This window comes from Pogona vitticeps, chromosome 5 (assembly GCF_051106095.1).
Source record: "Pogona vitticeps strain Pit_001003342236 chromosome 5, PviZW2.1, whole genome shotgun sequence".
NCBI lineage: Eukaryota > Metazoa > Chordata > Lepidosauria > Squamata > Agamidae > Pogona > Pogona vitticeps.
Genome location: NC_135787.1, coordinates 123,287,161 through 123,305,295, shown reverse-complemented (window position 1 = coordinate 123,305,295; position 18,135 = coordinate 123,287,161). Strand labels below are relative to the sequence as shown.

General features: G+C 39.3%; 1 long non-coding RNA gene across 1 annotated transcript; it reads left to right on the top strand.

Annotated features, from left to right (window-relative positions):
- The first annotated feature begins 687 nt into the window (after positions 1 to 687).
- On the top strand, positions 688 to 17,928 carry LOC140707738 (uncharacterized). Its single transcript, XR_012087909.2, has 3 exons — positions 688 to 993; positions 16,722 to 16,831; positions 17,372 to 17,928. It is a non-coding gene; the product is annotated as an uncharacterized LOC140707738 (long non-coding RNA).
- The last annotated feature ends 207 nt before the right edge of the window (positions 17,929 to 18,135 follow it).

Here is an 18,135-nt window from a genome sequence, read left to right as displayed (position 1 = left end):
TAGGTTCTGTTTTTGCTCTCAATAATGTTCCTATTTCCTCCATGGAGAAACAGGCCTTTCCATAGCATTATGTTCCCTGAAGTAAAGAGAAGGATACAGCCTTCCCTTATCCCTGCAAAATCCTTCTGGAACTTATTTGATTCTTACTTCAGCACTGCTGAGGGGGCAGCATATTTTGTTTTTATCTGAGAGCTCATGCTACCACGGAGTGTAGGGGAGCCAGGTTTTGCCATGTGGAATGCATTACTTTGTCCTCAAGCAGAAGTGAGGGCTTGTGGCCACCACCACCTCAGTCCCCCTGAGACGACAACCTCACAAGAGTTGGCCAACCTTGGTAACTCTTTTCTTTAAGATCTCTTTCCAATACCATAGAATCATAGGTCAGAAACTCCAAGCTCCTGCTCAAAGCAGAAAATCCAGATTAAACAAAAAACAAACAAACTCACAGTTACATTTATAACTACTGACTGAAGGTCTTCAGCAAGGGAGAATGGAGCACATCACATTTTCAGGCCATTGTTCTCTCAGTGATACATTCTCGCATTCAGGCATTCAGCCAAAATCTCCCCTTCTGTATCTGAAGCCCATTAGATCTACCCTTGAGAGAATAAATATTTTCCTAGTTCTGTGTGACACTCCATGAAGTACTTGTAAATACAGTTTGGAAAGTACAATGCTTGGGCTCAAACCAGGCACTCTTTTATTTCATTTCATTCTGATGAGAGGTCCTCTCCCCTCTGCATCATGAAATATGTCTCTTTATTTTAAGACCTTTTATTCACCTATGTATCTCAGATTTTATATGTTTTCCTTAGAGAGTGATTATTGGAAGGTAAAAATGGGTTTGATTTTGAAATGTGATGAATGAAATGTGTAACACTAACACTGTCCATGGTATTAGGTTCCCTGAAGTGAATAGAAAGATACAGCCTTCCCTTCACTTCTGGAATTTATCTGAATTTTGCTTCCCTCCTCTTGTGGGAGATAAACCAGGTAAGTAATAGGAAATGCATCTTACCCATGGTGTCGAATTTTACTCATACCTTTCCATGCTGTAGAAACAAAATATTAGAAAGAATTTATCCACAAGAAGCCATCATAAGACATTAAAACTTTTACATAATACAAAGGAAACTTACAAATATATTGTTTATTGTTAGCTCAAGAACACAGAAAATTCAGCATAGTAGAATAAAGTCCAGTCCAGGCAGTCCAAAAGAATCATGCACACGCAGGCAGCTTCACCAACACCAGTGTGTATTTACAGGCTATATGCAGCAGTGCAGTCCAGCAGCATAACAGCATAACACTAATCAGAACAGGAGGAATTACATGTACTGTACAGGGTACACATATATACTTATGCACATCTATCTGTGTCCAATCACATTAGACATTGCATCATACATGAGTCAGCTCTCATGAGTCATCATGACTCAGCATTTCTACACAACTGTTCATTGTGGCTGCTCATTAACACACCTTATTCTGCTCAGGCCTGTAAATTTACCTTGACATTTATGTATCAAGGGCTAAAACAACAACAACAACAACAACAACAACCCAAAAAAAAAAACCACCAGAATGGCTGAATTAGATTCTTGTGCTAGCCTGCTATTTTAATCCTATCTCATGCAGAAAAAGCTATTTCTCCACAGAAACACAGAGATAGTCTCCTAAATGAGGGGAAGTTAAATCTTTTCCCCATTTTAATTAGGTAGAAGAAAAGGTATCTATTTAAAACAAGCTTAATTGCATGGAACAATATGAATAACAAGCATTGGGAAGTGTTCTGTAGAACGGGGGTGGGAAAGCAAGTGTCACCATTAAAAAAGGTACTTCACCATGTCTTTTATCAGTTATTCCTTGTTTCTTTGTATTGATATGTTGTCCAATTGCTCTTTGTAGGTACAGGTTAATATTTCACTTATAAGATAAAAACAAATCTTTATGTTCAAAGTTGAATAAGGAATAGGGATTCAGCCTGTGCTAGATGGGGTTACACTCATCCTGAAAAGACAGATGCGCAGCCTGAGGGTCCTCCTGGATTCATCTCTGAGATGGGATGTCTAGATTTCAGAGTCCTGGATGGCCAGGAGTGCACTTGCATGATTAAAACTAGTGCACCAGGTGTGTCGTTCCTTGACATGTCTGATCTGGCCACGGTGACATATATCTTAGTGATATGCATTACTGTTAAATGTGCTCTATGTGGGGCTGCCTTTAAAAAGTATTTAGAAACTTCAGTAGGTACAAAATGCTTCAGCCAGATAGTTAGTGGGGGCTGATTACAGGGAACATATAACTCACCTGTTTCAATAGCTACATTAGCTAATGGTCCATTTCTGAGCATAATTCAAAGCCCTGGAGTGGACGAGTAGTCCAGATAGGCGGGGTATAAATCAAATAGATAGATAGATACAGTAGATAGATAGATAGATAGATAGATAGATAGATAGATAGATAGATAGATAGATAGATAGATAGATAGATAGATAGATAGATAGATACATACATACATACATACATACATACATACATACATAAGGCCTTAAATGACTTGAAACCAAGCTATCTGAAAGGCGATATCTCCCTTTATGAGCCTGCCCAAGTTTTAGGATTATTGGGAAAGGCTTTACTTTGACCCCACCACCCTTACAGATGCTTTTGATAGGAACATAAAAGAGGTTATTCTCTGTCACTGCTCCCAAGCTATGAAACACCATCCCATGGGAGGCCTTGGCTAGCTCCCCTTTTTTTCTGTCTTTCTACAAGCAGACTGTAATGTTAGCCAATTCATGGGGTTCTCTCTATAGCCACTCCTGGGCATCAGTGAACTAAAATGGAGAGGAATGGGTGGATTCAATTCAGACAATTACCACATCTACTTTTGGGGGCAAGAATGCCGTAGAAGAAATGGAGTAGCCCTCATAGTCAATAAAAGAGTGGGGAAAGCTGTCCTGGAATACAATCTCAAAATGATAGGATGATGTCAATACGAATCCAAGGCAGACCTTTCAACATCACAGTAATCCAATTTTATGCTCCAACCACCAATGCTGAGGAGACTGAAATTGACCAATTTTATGAAGACTTACAACACCTTCTAGAACTGACACCAAAGAAAGATGTTCTTCTCATTATAGGGGACTGGAATGCTAAAGTAGGGAGTTGAGAGTTAAAAGGAACAACAGGTAAGTTTGGCCTTGGAGTTCAAAACGAAGCAGGGCAACAGCTAATAGAGTTTTGTCAAGAGAACAAGCTGGTTACCATGAACACTCTTTTCCAACAACACAAGTGGCGACTCTATACATGGAAATCACCAGATGGGCAATATTTATTTATTTATTTATTTTATATCCCGCCTATCTAGTCGATTAAGACCACTCTAGGCGGCTTACAACAATAATATAACAATATGAATAAAAACAGTTTTAAATAAGGGGAAAACATTAGACAAATGGGACAGACACTAGAAAAGGTGAGAAAGGGAAAGGGACCGTAATCAGATTGACTATATTCTCTGCAGCCAAAGATGGAGAAGCTCTATACAGTCAGCAAAAACAAGACCTGGAGCTGATTGTGGTTCTGATCATCAGCATCTCATAGCAAAATTCAAGCTTAAACTGAAGAGAGTAGAAAAAACCACTGGGCTAGTCAGGTATAATCTGTCAGGTATTAGTTATACCTATCTGAATTGTTAATCCAGTTTGTAAAATATTGTAAGTGTTTGTAAGAATGAAACTGTAGGCACGTCTGTAGAAATAATGATTTAGGCAATACAGCTGTGATAAGAACAAGCTAGTAGGTAGACTTAGAACAGCCGTGGAAACAGAATGCAGACAAAGTAACCTGCAGAAGCAAATCACTTATTGGCTAAAGGGAGAGATAAAGCCGACAGCTCCAGCATAATCATTTTCGTGAGTCGAATGTAGAGAGAAGGAGGAACAGTGCTGAATGGATTTATGATATTGGATTCACAACAGACACTGATTTATTGGATAAGTAAATGGACGGACTCTAATTGCTACTCTGTGTATGACCAAGGACTGAACTAAATGACTGCTTGAAGTTTAGACATAACCAACTCCTTCAATCTCATTTTGCTCATCCAGTCCTTCAATCTTGCAACCCTTTTATTCTTAAACAGTTCTACTAAACCCTTTAAATTTGTAGGAAAACTTTCTATTTCAGTCACTAATTTTAATGGTGAAGTCGAGGGACAAAACTTCTCTTTATATTTATTCCATTCCTAAAGGACCACCTTCTTCCATATGAGCCTGCCCATCCTCTAAGATCAGGCCAGGAGGCCCTTCTGAAGGTGCCATCCCTGAAAGAGGTGTGGGCAATGGCGTGTCGAAATAGGGCCTTCTTGGCTGTTGACCCCCAACTTTGGAATGCCCTTCCTATAGAGATCCACCTGGCTCCAACACTCTTGGCTTTTCGGCGCTAGGCAAAGACCTTTCTGTTTAGCCAGCATTTTAATTAAACAGTATTCCCTAGCTGGCCACATGAGCAGCAGGACTTATTAATTTTAATGTTTTAAGAATTATTTTAATATATGATATTTTATATTGTCTTTTAAAATGTTTTTAAGTTTTAATGTTGTACGCCGCCCAGAAGCCACTGGTAATGGTGCGGCTAAAAATATTGTAAATAAATAAATATATAAATAAATAAATAAATAAATAAATAAATAAATAAATAAATAAATAAATAAATAAAATTTAACATATTTCTTAAAAAGGGGTTTCTTCATCTGATTTATTAAACTTCTCTTTACTACATTAAACAAGTATCCTTTGGCATTCCCATTTATTTCTGAAGATTCCATCTATCACCAAATTAATTTTTCTTTATTGTATATAATATCTCAAATAACTCTTAATTGGTTTGCTATATAATAATTTTTAACATTAGGCATACCTAAACCTCCTTTTTTTGAGCCTTATACCAATATATTTTATTTATTCTCAATTTTTTACCTTGATTACAAAATCTATTAATTAATCCCTGCCAATACTTAAAATTCTCTTCTTCTAATTGTATTGGGAGCATCCTAAATAAGAAAATAATCTTTGGTAATATTTTCATTTTAATGATAGCAATTCTCCAAAACCATGATAGTTTCAATTTAGAATACTCTTGCAGGTTATCTTTAATTTCATTTTTTAATTTATTAAAAATTTTCTCCTTTAATTTTTGAGTTGTTCTATGTTTATACCTAAATACTTGATATGATTACACATTTTAACACTAAATTTATTCACAAATGTTTCTTGTTCTTGTATATTATAGTTAAACATCAACATTTGTGATTTTTGCCAATTAATCATTAATTCTGTTATTTCCCCAAATTTTTCTAAATGGTTTTTGATGTTTTCCATACTCTCTAGTGGGTTTTTAATAGTCAATAATGAATCATCAGCAAACAAATTAATTTAATTATATCATTTTTACCTGTTCCTTTGATTGATTTATCATTTCTTAGTGTGTTAGCTAAAAATTCTATAACCATACAAAACAATATTGGTGAAAGTGGACAGCCTTGTCTTGTACCTCGGCCTAGAAAAATCTTTTCCATTAAACCATCATTAACTATTACTTCTGAAGTATCATCTGAGTATAATTGATCTATAACCCCTATAAACTTTTTACCAAATCCCCAATCCCTTATAAGAAGTTTTAGTTTTGGCCATTCAACACAATCAAAAGCTTTAAATATGTCCAATGATAAAATCATCACTTTTATTTTTTCTTTTTGTATTTTATATATAATGTTTAAAACTCGTCTAGTTAAATTATCCATTTGTCTATCCTTAATAAAACCACATTGGTCTTCCCTTTTTTGTATTTTTGTTGTTGTATATTTTTTTTGTTTTGTTTTTTGTATTAAAAATTAGAAATATTTTTTTAAAAATGAACTAAATGACTGTGCTGTATGTATGTGCTGCAGTATTACTTCAATATAAGTTTTCTATTGTCAGCATTGTTTGTCTGCTTAATATCTCCTTGGAGTGCCTTAACCTCTGGTGAAGCTACACCCTCTAGTGCGCCCTAATTCCGCATACGTAAACTGTCATAATCTAAACCAAATCACTTATGAATACACAGTGGAAATGAAGAACAGATTTAAGGAACTAGATTTGGTGGACAGAGTGTCTGAAGAACATTGGATAGAGGCTCGTAACATTGTACAGGAGGCAGCAACAAAAACTATCCCAAAGAAAAGGAAATGCAAGAAAGCAAAGTGGCTGTCCAACTAGGCCTTACAAATAGCAGAGAAGAAAAGGGAAACAAAATGCAAGGGAGATAGGGAAAGTTACAGAAACTGAATGCAGATTTCCAAAGAATAGCAAGGAGAGACAAGAGGGCCTTCTTAAATGCAAGGGAAATAAAGGAAAATAATAGAAAACGAAAAACCAGAGATCTGTTCAGGAAAATTGGAGATATTAGAGGACCATTTTGCACAAAGTTGGACATGATAAAGGACAAAAATGGGAGGGACCTCACAGAAGCAGAAGACATCGAGAAGAGGTGTCAAAAATACACAGAAGAATTATACCAGAAAGATTTGGATATCCTGGACAATTCAGATAGTGTGGTTGCTGACCTTGAGCCAGACATCCTGGAGAGTGAAGTCAAGTGGCCTTAGAAAGGTTGGCTAACAACAAGTCCACTGGAGGTGATGGCATTCCAGTGGAACTATTTAAAATCTTTGAAGATGACGCTGTTGAAGTGCTACATTCAATATTTCAGCAAGTTTGGAAAACTCAACAGTGGCCAGAATATGAGAAGGCTGTACAGTATATTGTTCCCCAGCTTATTTAATTTATATGCAGACTACATCATGCAAAAGGCTGGACCGGAGGAATCCCAAACTGGAATTAAGATTACCAGAAGAAATATCAGCAGCCTCAGATATGGTTCACAAGCTGCACAGTGGCAGAGAAAAAGGCAATTCAAAGGGTGATCAAGACGGCCTAAAACATCATTGGCTGTTCATTCCCCTCTTTGGAAGAATTGTATAAGAACAGATGTAAGAGGAAGATATCTAACATACTGAAAGACTCCTCTCATCCGGGACATCAGCTCTTTAAACCATTACCATCGAGAAGGAGATTCAGGGTATTGAAAGCAAGGACAAGCAGATTCAAGAACAGCTTTTACCCAAGTGCAGTATTGAGTTTAAATGCAGGGTCATAAGTTTTTGGTGGAATTTTAATTGCTGGGAGAAACGGGGTATATATATCTGTATGGTGAGTGTTGTGTATATTTTAACTTTTTTGTAGTGGTGTTGTCCAGTTTTACCTTGGGGAAGAGCACCTCATTTCGTTGCACCCACTTGTGAGTGCAATGACAAATAAATTTCTTATGTCTTATGTCTTATATGCAGATGATACTATTCTGATGGCAGAAAGTGAGGAGGAATTAAAGAACCTCTTAATGAGGGTGAAAGAGGAGAGTGCAAAAACAGTCTGAAGCTCAACATAAAAAACCAAGATCATAACCACTGGTTCCAATCACTTCCTGGCAAATAGAAGGGGAAGATATGGAGGCAGTGACAGATTTTACTTTCTTGGGCTCCATGATCACTGCAGATGGAGACAGCAGCCACAAAATTAAAAGACACCTGCTTCTTGGGAGGAAGGCAATGACAAACATTGACAGCATCTTAAAAAGCAGAGACATCACCTTGCCAACAAAAGTTCAAATAGTCAAAGCTATGGTTTTTCCTGTAGCGATGTATGCAAGTGAGAGCTGGACCATAAAGAAAGCTGACCGTCAAAGAATTGATGCTTTTGAATTGTGCTGGAGGAGGCTCTTGAGAGTCCCCTGGACTGCAAGGAGAACAAACCTATCCATTCTAAAGGAAATCAACCCTGAGTGCCCACTGGAAGGACAGATCCTGAAGTTGAGGCTCCAATACTTTGGCCATCTCATGAGAAGAGAAGACTCCTTGGAAAAGACCTTGATGTTAAAAAAGTGTGAAGGCAAGAGGAGAAGGGGAGGACAGAGGATGAGATGGTTGGACAGTGTCATCAAAGCAACCAACATAATTTGACACAATTCTGGGAGGCAGTGGAAGACAGGAGGGCCTGGCGTGCTCTGGTCCATGGGGTCACGAAGAGTTAGACATGACTAAACAACTAAACAACAACAATAACTGCTTTTGTCTACCAGTTCTAATATTACATCTGCTTAACTGCTTTTTAAACACTGTTATATATATATTCCACACAGTTTGCTTTAATATTGGAAGCCTCCTTGCATCCTCTTGAGGAGAAAGGAGGAATATAAATAAATGAATGAATTAACTGAACAGAATTAGATATAGAACTGCTATCTAATTTGGGTAACGAAACTTCTAGAGACATGGGAAGAATAGAGGACCATTAAAGTGCCATTCATAACACAGTGCTATCATCTTTACCTACCAGATGCTTTTGTACATAAATGTAATATTAGAGCTCTGTGAATAGTAAATAACAATCTGTTCTTTTTACTGAGAGATGGTTTTACAAAAGTCTCAATCTTTCTGCATCTAGCACATTCATATGGAGCTGCTTCTAAAATGTTGAGCAATATGCCAAGGGATGGGGATGCAACTCTTGTAGGCTCTTGCTTTCAGAAATAAACTAAGGCTGTGATTACACTGGTAAAAGTACTGTTTTTTGAAATGCATTCGTGTTCAGATGAATTGATATTTAAATGACTGTCTCCAGTACGCAAATACAAACCAGGATTACTTTGCCAGGGAAACGTGTTTTACACGTGGAATGTGAGTGAAAACACTGTTCTGCTAGAGGGCTGTTTAAAATAGTACACATGAGAGACTCGATTTCTTTTATTCATTTCTGCATATGTACACCCCTGTCACTGCAAATTGTGCCTTGAGGTAACCAGCTAGAGGTGGTAGAATTGGCTGCAGGAAGAAAGGAGGGATGGAAGGTGTGCTGGCAAAGATGATTGTAAAAAGCAGTGCTGCTTCTTTCCCTTTAAGAATGTTTTGCTGATCTCTGGGAGGCGGAGAGAAGGCGAGGACTCCATCAGCAGACAGCCATGATGGGAAAAGGGAAGCTAAGGACTTTCCCTGGGCTCCTCAGCAGGAGAAGTGACTGTGTGCATGCACCTGTGTTTATCTGTGTGTATGAAAGAAAGAAAGAAAGAAAGAAAGAAAGAAAGAAAGAAAGAAAGAAAGAAAGAAAGAAAGAGCGAGATATATTGAAGGGCCATAAACAGTAAGGCTAGAAGGAGAAAAAGGTTGGGGGAGAAGCACATCCCAACCAGAATGTGTCCAAGAATGACCCTGTTTATTATTTATTACCAACCCATCTCTATGCTTTTTTGGGGGGCGGGGAAGAGATCTAAACACACAGCCCCACACAAGGACTGCTGTTGATGACTATTGCCCAGGTGGAACAGAAACAACATTTCAAATAGTTGCATGATTTAAAATCAAATCCATTTAGAATGGAGCTTATTTGGGGGGGGAGGGAGGCAAATGTAAATGTAGATAAGAAACAAACCATTCTTTTCCTTGCACATTTCATGTTGCAAGATCTTTTCCCCTACGAAATCTCTTAGGGAATCTCGCAAAATGTTCAGAACTTTTGTGGCCATATTTTAATGGGATAAATACTAAACTGATCAGGATTGTTGCAATAACACAGCATAGAGTTTGGATTGTCTCAGAAAAGACAGAAGAGTTGCAACATTGTTACTCTTCTTATGCAGAATGACATATTTCCTGTACAGCAGGGATCCCCAACCCCTGGTTCGCAGACTGGTACCGGTCCATTGCCTTGGAAGGACCAGGCCACTAGGACAGATGAGCGGTGAACAGGAGGTGAGTGGTGAGCGAAGCTCTGCCTACTGTCAGCATGCTCCTATTATGTTTTAATGCCACTGCTGCTCAGACAGGAGGTAGAGTTTCACTCCCCACTCCCCTCCTCCTCAATCAGTTGTGCCTGTGGCATTACAGTCTAATAGGAGCCTGCACTCACCTCTTGCTCCTGCTTACCATCACAATACATGTAATGGGTTTGATTCAGAGCTATCCTCCAACAACCTATTGCATAAGAAGTAAACCCTGCCCCAATCCTTGGGACAATGGTCTTCAGCTAAACTGGTCCCTGGTGCCAGAAAGGTTGTGGACCATTGCTGTACAGAACCCTTGGAAAAGAAGATTAAGCTGCACAAAATGTGGCAGTTTCCTTTGCAGAACTGGGTGATAGATAGATAGATAGATAGATAGATAGATAGATAGATAGATAGATAGATAGATAGATAGATAGACAGACAGACAGACAGACAGACAGACAGACAGACAGACAGATAGATAGATAGATAGATAGATAGATAGATAGATAGATAGATAGATAGATAGATAGATAGATAGATAGATAGATAGATAGATAGATGACTTCATGAGGAGTCTCAGCATGGCTCAACACTGAAAATTGAAAAAGAAGAAATATTTTAGATATCATCACATCCCTACCAAGCTCATATGGAAGATGACTCTTCAAAAGTTGATGGGTCATGAAGCACGAAGTTGCCCCCATGAACCAACGAATGACAAATTTATTAATCAATTTGAGGGGGGGTTACTAAAATTACCCTAAATGAAGCTGCAGCCACCATCTTTACAAAGGGCAGCCAGTTTCCCTTTCTACAGCTGTCAAGACCTGGTGGAGACCTTGGCAGTGGCAGCAACGATTACAGTAAGGGGTGTCAGTGGAGGTGGGGGCAGCATAAGGTAGAGAGAGGAAGAGGGTGGGGTAGGCTATGAGGGTGGATGGGTGACTGCCTATCAGTCCAATCAGCGGGTTGGTAGGCAAAAGCTATAGGGTGGTTTTTTCTTCTTATGGGGACAAATAAAAATGGGGAAATGTTCACCAATCCTTATTCGTCAGGATGTAAAATTTGACAAATATGAATCGATGAATATATGACAAATCGGCTATGTTTTTTAAAAAAACTGATCGGTTTTTATATTCATCCTCATCTCTAATGATGATGGATCTAGTGTAATCCTTCATCACATGTTTCATTAAGTTTTTTTATAGTACAATAGGGCTCAAGTGTGTGGTCATCACTACATGTAGTGGCAGTTGTCTTTGGTTTCAAGATCATATATGTCTCAATGGATGAATCAAGACTGAAGGAAGCAGGGTTTCACTGTGCTATGGAAAAATGATTTTTCAAATGTGTTTTTTCACTAAGGGAGGAAGAAAATATTCGGCTGAATTGAGATTAACATTGTATGCCTCTTTCCCAAATTCACCAGACATATTTGGGGTCCTTATTCAGTCCGCCATCCTGACCTTCATGTATTTTAGTACAAGATCCAAAAGGGAGTCTACAGTCATTCTGCTGTAAACATGGAGGCTTTTCCTGAATGTAAGGAAGTGGGGAGGATAGAATTGGGGATATGATGTTGGAACAAAAATGTTGGAATTAATTAACAGATGGGCCCTGCTCTCGAATCTACAAACACATGAATGAATGGAGGGAAAGAATAGGTAAAGATTCTAAAATTATGTTGTAATATTGTATCTTCATTGCTGGAGTAAACAAGGCATAAGAATAGATGGTTGTTGTGAGTTTTTCGGGCTCTCTGGCCGTGTTCTGAAAGTTGTTCTTCCTAATGTTTCGCCAGTCTCTGTAGCCGGCATCTTCGCGAATACATAAGAATAGAATTACATTTTACTTAGTTTGATGACCACCACTCAAATCGACCACTCCCAATGTCCTTCTCTTCACAAGTGGGACCCTGTCCTACCTCAGACTCATCCTAACTTTCACATTTGTTTCTGTTTTTTTTAAACACAGGATGAGGGCCTCTCTCTCTCTCTCTCTCTCTCTCTCTCTCTCTGTGTGTGTGTGTGTGTGTGTGTGTGTGTGTGTGTGTGTGTGTGTGTGTGTGTGTGTGAGAGAGAGAGAGAGAGAGAGAGCATACCTTTCTTTGTACATATGAATATTCACTTTTGCTCCTGCATCTACTCATCCTTGATCACTGTGCTTTCTGCCCCGCCAACCACAATGGACACAAGCATGTGAGGTGATGTCATCTGCATCTAAACTTTCCTTCTTCTCTAGGCAGTGAAGAGTGATGACAGTTTGCATTTTTGTATTACTAGAGCCATAAGGAAAAAAGGAAAAGTCAGTACTGTAGTTTTCCCTCCACAGTCACACACCATCAAAATGAAATAGCTCCACACAAGGAGGCGTGTTTTAAACAGGACCTGAAGTATTCAAAGTGAATCATTTCGGACATTAGGGAAGAGGACCTAGTAGTATTTTGTGAGAAAATCCCCAATATTAACCGTTTTTACAACTTAGTTTCATGTCAGTTGTCCTGACAAGTGCCGAAAGAGAGAGAGGGAAACAGAAGAAAAGTCATGTGAGCTTTTCCATTAAGAAATATCCTTAAGTCTGCCTCTCTGTGTCTCTGCATGCATGTGCTAGCTTGCTGTCTTATTTGTCTACTCTGTATTTCTCCACACAGACGGGGAGAAATAAAAATCACTTTGGAGAGTTACAGAAGCCAACAAAGTAACTTTACCCTGCAGGGTTCTAGAGCTTCTTAATTTAAACTATGAATCACTTGCCAAACCTAGAGAGAGACTTCTAAAGCATCTTCCTTTGGGGGTGATTCTGCCTTTGTTGTGCACTATATATTTCCTACATTTGGAACAAGTTAAAGCACTTGAATAGCTGACAGTAATCTTCTCACTTAACTGGGGTTGATCTGCCTATTACTCAGGTGCCCTGTAAAAAGTATATTGTGTTTTGTTCCTGCACCTTCTTTACTTTAGATGGCAGGTCCCCAGGAAAGGGATGTCATCTGCTATTTGTCTAAAGAAGCTCAACATAATAAATCTGGTTTGTTTGCTTTAGTTGTCTAAAAAATTGGATGTTGCGGGTGAATAGAGGTGCTGCTTTGGGGAGGTTCAATAAATACATAATTGAGGCTATTTCAGTGTCAAAAAATTCCACAGGTTTCCATGCACTCTTGCAGCTATTTACCAAAGAGATAAAATAACCGATTCACATGTATAACATAATACTTTTTTAAAAATATATATATAAATGTGTGTGTAGCTCATGCTTAACTTCATAAGTCTGGAAGGAGAGAAAGATAGCAAAAACTGGAGAACATGTCAATAGAAGCTATGTATTGGACAGATGTGTCTCAAGATGCTGTAAAATTTTGTTTATTGCTGGAAATGGCAACTATCTACACCAGAGTCTCAAACTTGCTGCCTGCGGGCCGATTGCGGCCCTCGGGATGATAGTTTGTGGCCCCCTGTGAGGGCGGCCTGTGAGTTTAATATGTATGGCACTTTACAGTGTTGTGTGCGGAGCTGAACGAACCTGAAACTTCAATGCGACAGTGACACCAAGTGGAATTATATATATTACACAGCCCCAAACATGTCTTTTTCAAAGCCTGCAGTGAAGAGAAAGGTTAATGATGAGTATAGACAATTTCAGGAAAAGTGGGAAATGCAATATTTCTTTGTTGAGCACAGGGACACCCCAACATGTCTTATTTGCACAGAGAAAGTGGCTGTGCACAAAGAATACAATTTGAAATGTCATTACACAACTAGACACGCTGAGGAGTATGCAAAATACCAGGGAGATGAGAGAGCTAACCAGGTTGTCAATCTTAAAACATGTCTACTGAGGCAACAAGATTTCTTCAAGAAAGCAACCAAAGAGAATAATGCAGCAGTTGAAGCTAGCTAATTAGTTAGTGAGATGATTGCTAAATGAGGAAAGCCATTCACAGAAGGTGAATTTGTCAAAAAGTGCATATTACAGGCTGCAAGTATACTCTATCCGGAAAAGAAAGGTCAGTTTAGCAACATCAGCCTTTCTGCCAACACCGTGGCAGAGTGCATTTCTGACCTGTCAAGTGACATTTATGACCAACTGTGTGAGAAAGCCAAATGTTTTGGTGTATACTCAGTCGCTCTTGATGAGACCACAGACATCACCAACACTGCCCAGCTCGCAATGTATGTCTGCAGTGTTGATGCCAATTTTGAAGTGATGGAGGAGTTGCTCACAGTAATTCCAATGCATGGCCAAACCACACTCAGGAGATATTTCACCAGCTGTGTGATGCCATTGAGAATGCCGGTTTGCCATGGAAGACGTTTGTTGGAATAACAAGCAATGGAGCGCCATCAATAACAGAGAGGAAAAATGGACTGGTGGCACTTGTTAAAAAAGAAACCTGGAAGAGGAGGGTGTGGAGGAGGCCAGTGCTCTGCACTGCATTATCCATCAGCAGGCCCTTTGCAACAGATTCCTGAAGTTTAACAATGTGATGTCTGTCGTTGTGAAATGCATCAACCAGATCAGATCCAGGGCTTAAAGCACCGAAAGTTCTGTGCTTTTTTAGAGGAAATGGAGACAGAATATGGGGATGTGTTCTACTTCACCGAGGTACGTTGGCTCAGCAGGGGAAACTTACTGAAGAGATTTTTTGAGTTGAGAGCAGAAGTGAAAGCCTTAATGGAGAAGGATAGAGTGGCTGTTCCTGTGCTATGTGATCCCAAATGGCTCATGGACTTAGCTTTTCTTGTTGATATCACACATGAGCTTAATGTACTGAACAAGAAGTTACAAGGGCAGGGGCAACTTGTCAATGCTTCCTATGACAATGTGAGAGCAATCTCCACAAAACTTGTGTTATTGAAAGCCCAGCTCTCTCAGACAAACCTTTACCATTTCCCAGCATGCAAGGCACTTGTGGATGCAGGCACACCATAAAGTGGTGAGAAGCAGGTTGATGTCATTTTGAAGCTACAAGAGGAATTTGGTCACAGATTTGCAGACTTCAAGACGCACAGAGCTATATTTCAAATTTTTCCGGACCCCTTCTCCTTTGATGTGCAAGATGCCCCTCCTGTGCTTCAAATGGAGCTCATTGACCTGCAGTACAACTCTGAAATCAAAGTGAAGTTCAGGGAGGTGAGTGGAAAAGCAGACAAGCTTGGGCAATTTTTGAGAGAATTGATGCCCAACTTCCCTGAGCTTTCCCGAATGTTCAAGCGGATCATGTGCCTTTTTGGGAGCACATACTTGTGCGAAAAGCTCTTCTCCACCTTGAACTTCAATAAGTCCAAGTACAGGTCCAGACTTACTGATGATCATCTTCAAGCCGTACTGAGGTTCTCAACTGCTTCCTCCCTCAAGCCAAATGTGGCTCGGCTATACAAGAGGAAGCGCTGCCAGGTCTCTAGCAGCAAGGAGCAGGCAAGAGAAGCCATGTTCAGAAGAACAGTTCATGTTTTTCAATGTTCCCTTCATGTTCAGGACAATTAATGTTTAGAAGAAGATTAAAGGTTAAAGAACTGTTAATACAGGCATTTGGATCTGATATGATAAAAAGGCATAAGGAGCAGGAATTAAAAGTCTTGGGGCAAATCAGCCCCTCTTTGTGTCAAGATCTATCTTTGTGTCTACCTTGGATAACCATGCCCCTTCTTCATGACACCATAACCTGGTGGTTGCCCACCTAATATACATCACCCCCATTTGAAAAGTTGAAATATTTTCCCCAAATCATATTGTTGTTGTTTAGTCATTAAGTCGTGTCCAACTCTTTCTGATCCCATGGACCAGAGCATGCCAGGCCCTCCTGTCTTCCACTGCCTCCCAGAGTCGTGTCAAATTCATGTTGGTTGCTTCAGTGACACTGTCCAACCATCTCATCCTCTGTCGTCCCCTTCTCCTCCTGCCTTCACACTTTCCCCACATCAGGGTCTTTTCCAGGGAGTCTTCTCTTCTCATGAGATGGCCAAAGTATTGGAGCCTCAGCTTCAGGATCTGTCCTTCCAGTGAGCACTCGGGGTTGATTTCCTTCAAAATAGATAGGTTTGTTCTCTTTGCAGTCCAGGGGACTCTCAAGAGTCTCCTCCAGCACCACAATTTAAAAGCATCAATTCTTCGGCGGTCAGCCTTCTTTATGGTCCAGCTCTCATTTCCATTCCCAAACCATATTTACTGACAATAAGAACTTTGACCTAAAATAATATTTTTTTTATCATGCTATGGGGGCTTTGGACCCACCTGCTGCTGGAATATTACCCCCAGATAACTTATCTGATATAGTATCCCCCCCAGCTGAAGAATTTCTCTACCCATAGACTAAGCAAAGGCTGACCTCATTCTATTGGCCGGACAGTGAAGGAAGAAGAACTAGGACATAGTGATTATACCAAGAGGCAATGAACTTGCTCAAAAGTGAAATCAAATAATGTCCTTGCAGTCTAGTCAGCATGTGAGTCCATGACTCATTACTACTAATTCATTTAACAATAAACCTGAGGTTAGCATTGCATCTAAATGTAGCCCATGAATGCTAGAATTCAGAAGGTTATTTAGATTGACAAAATACTTAGCATTTGAATGCACACTGACAGTAGTCTAAGATTATGATGATGGTAAGGTTTTTTGATGGGGTTTGTTTTCTGGCAGGTTCTGATTACTGTTGGTAAGAGGTGTGCTTTCCTCGATCTATGGTAAAACCAATATTTTGAATGGGGCTCTTTTCCACCTCAGATTTCTTTGGGACAGGGAACACATTAATAAAAATATAAAAATCCTTCTGTAATAAGGTATCTGCTACCAAGGTTTATTTTAGTCATTAGTCATTGCTTGAGTGTTCTTCATCCACACTCTTCTCCAAAACCCAGGGAGCATCTTCACCATTATTGTCAAGACTTCATTCAACCTCTTCAAACCACTTGCTTCCCTAGGGCAGCACAGCATGGAACATGACAGGGTCCAGCCATTTTGGACCAAGGTAAGGTTTATATGCCAAAATACAAATAATATGTTGCTTATGTGTCCTTGAGACATTTCGACAGAGAATGATGGACAGCAAGGTAACTGTAGTTGGCTCCTCCTTCCTGGCCCAGTTGGCTCCATGCCACCTGGCCCTGCCCTATTACTAGTATGTAATATTCACCACTGAGAACAAGTGTAATCTCACATCTTTTCCTACATCCCTCTTTTTATCACCTTTAATACCTCCTAAACTGGAGAGATTTAGTGCACAGTCTTCTAACACCCTCAGTTAATATGTTTAGTGAGTGATCTGGTTTTCAAAAATGAGACCAGATTATATATTTTTCCTTTTTTTAAAACACATCGTTATCACTGTTATTACATGTACCTTTGTCAAAGCTTTTCTCACAGAATAATGGCATATAAATACTCTTGTCTTCCTTAGTTGCATGAGCATTGGGGCAGGAGTTGAAATCCAACGGCTTTCAATAAATTCACTGAAGACTATGTGGCAGATTTATAAGATATCTGTAACATTTTGTTCCTTGTTTCAAAGATGCTGTAATTTGACAAAATGAATTACCTGCCAGAGCTGCATTACATACTGCCATCAAGATATGCTTTTTAAAAAGGAAAGAAAAAGCTGAAGGGGGGGGGGACAACTCAGGTGATATATTTGGATTCATTTATCTGTTATGAATGGAAGACACTGTTTCTTGGAGCTGTTCTTTCATTTGGCTGCTTTATTAAAACATACCATCTGCTACCCCCCCGACCCAAACTAATAGCAACCTTTCAGTGGAAGGTCCTTCTTCTACTACATTATTACTTTCCTTTGTATAATACTTGGTTCTTTTATGGGAAGGCAGGAGTAAGGAATGGGAGTGGAAACAGAAAACTCTATTAATTTTGTACAACATTAAATTCACTTTGAAGCGTAGCCCAGTTACAGCAAATACATTTTGTATCTGGGGACATGTTTCAGGTGTACACCAAAGTTTGCTAGGGATGACGGATTTCTATTCCATGTGACTTTTATACATATTCATCTTTATCCCTTGTTTCTATGTTAACGTGCAATTTTTAAAAAACTGCAAAAAATAAAAAATAAAACACTCTGAAATGTGAGTTTTAATATATATATACCAAATGTATCTTTTTGCAAAAGTGACACCTGTAGTGGATTGCTGATGGTCATTTGATCTAAACATCTGTATCTGAATTTTTAGAAAATATAGACTTATGTCTCCTTCATGGATTGCTGCCTTGTCGTGGCGAAGGGGCTTGAGTAACTCAGAGAAGCTATGGGCTATGCCGTGC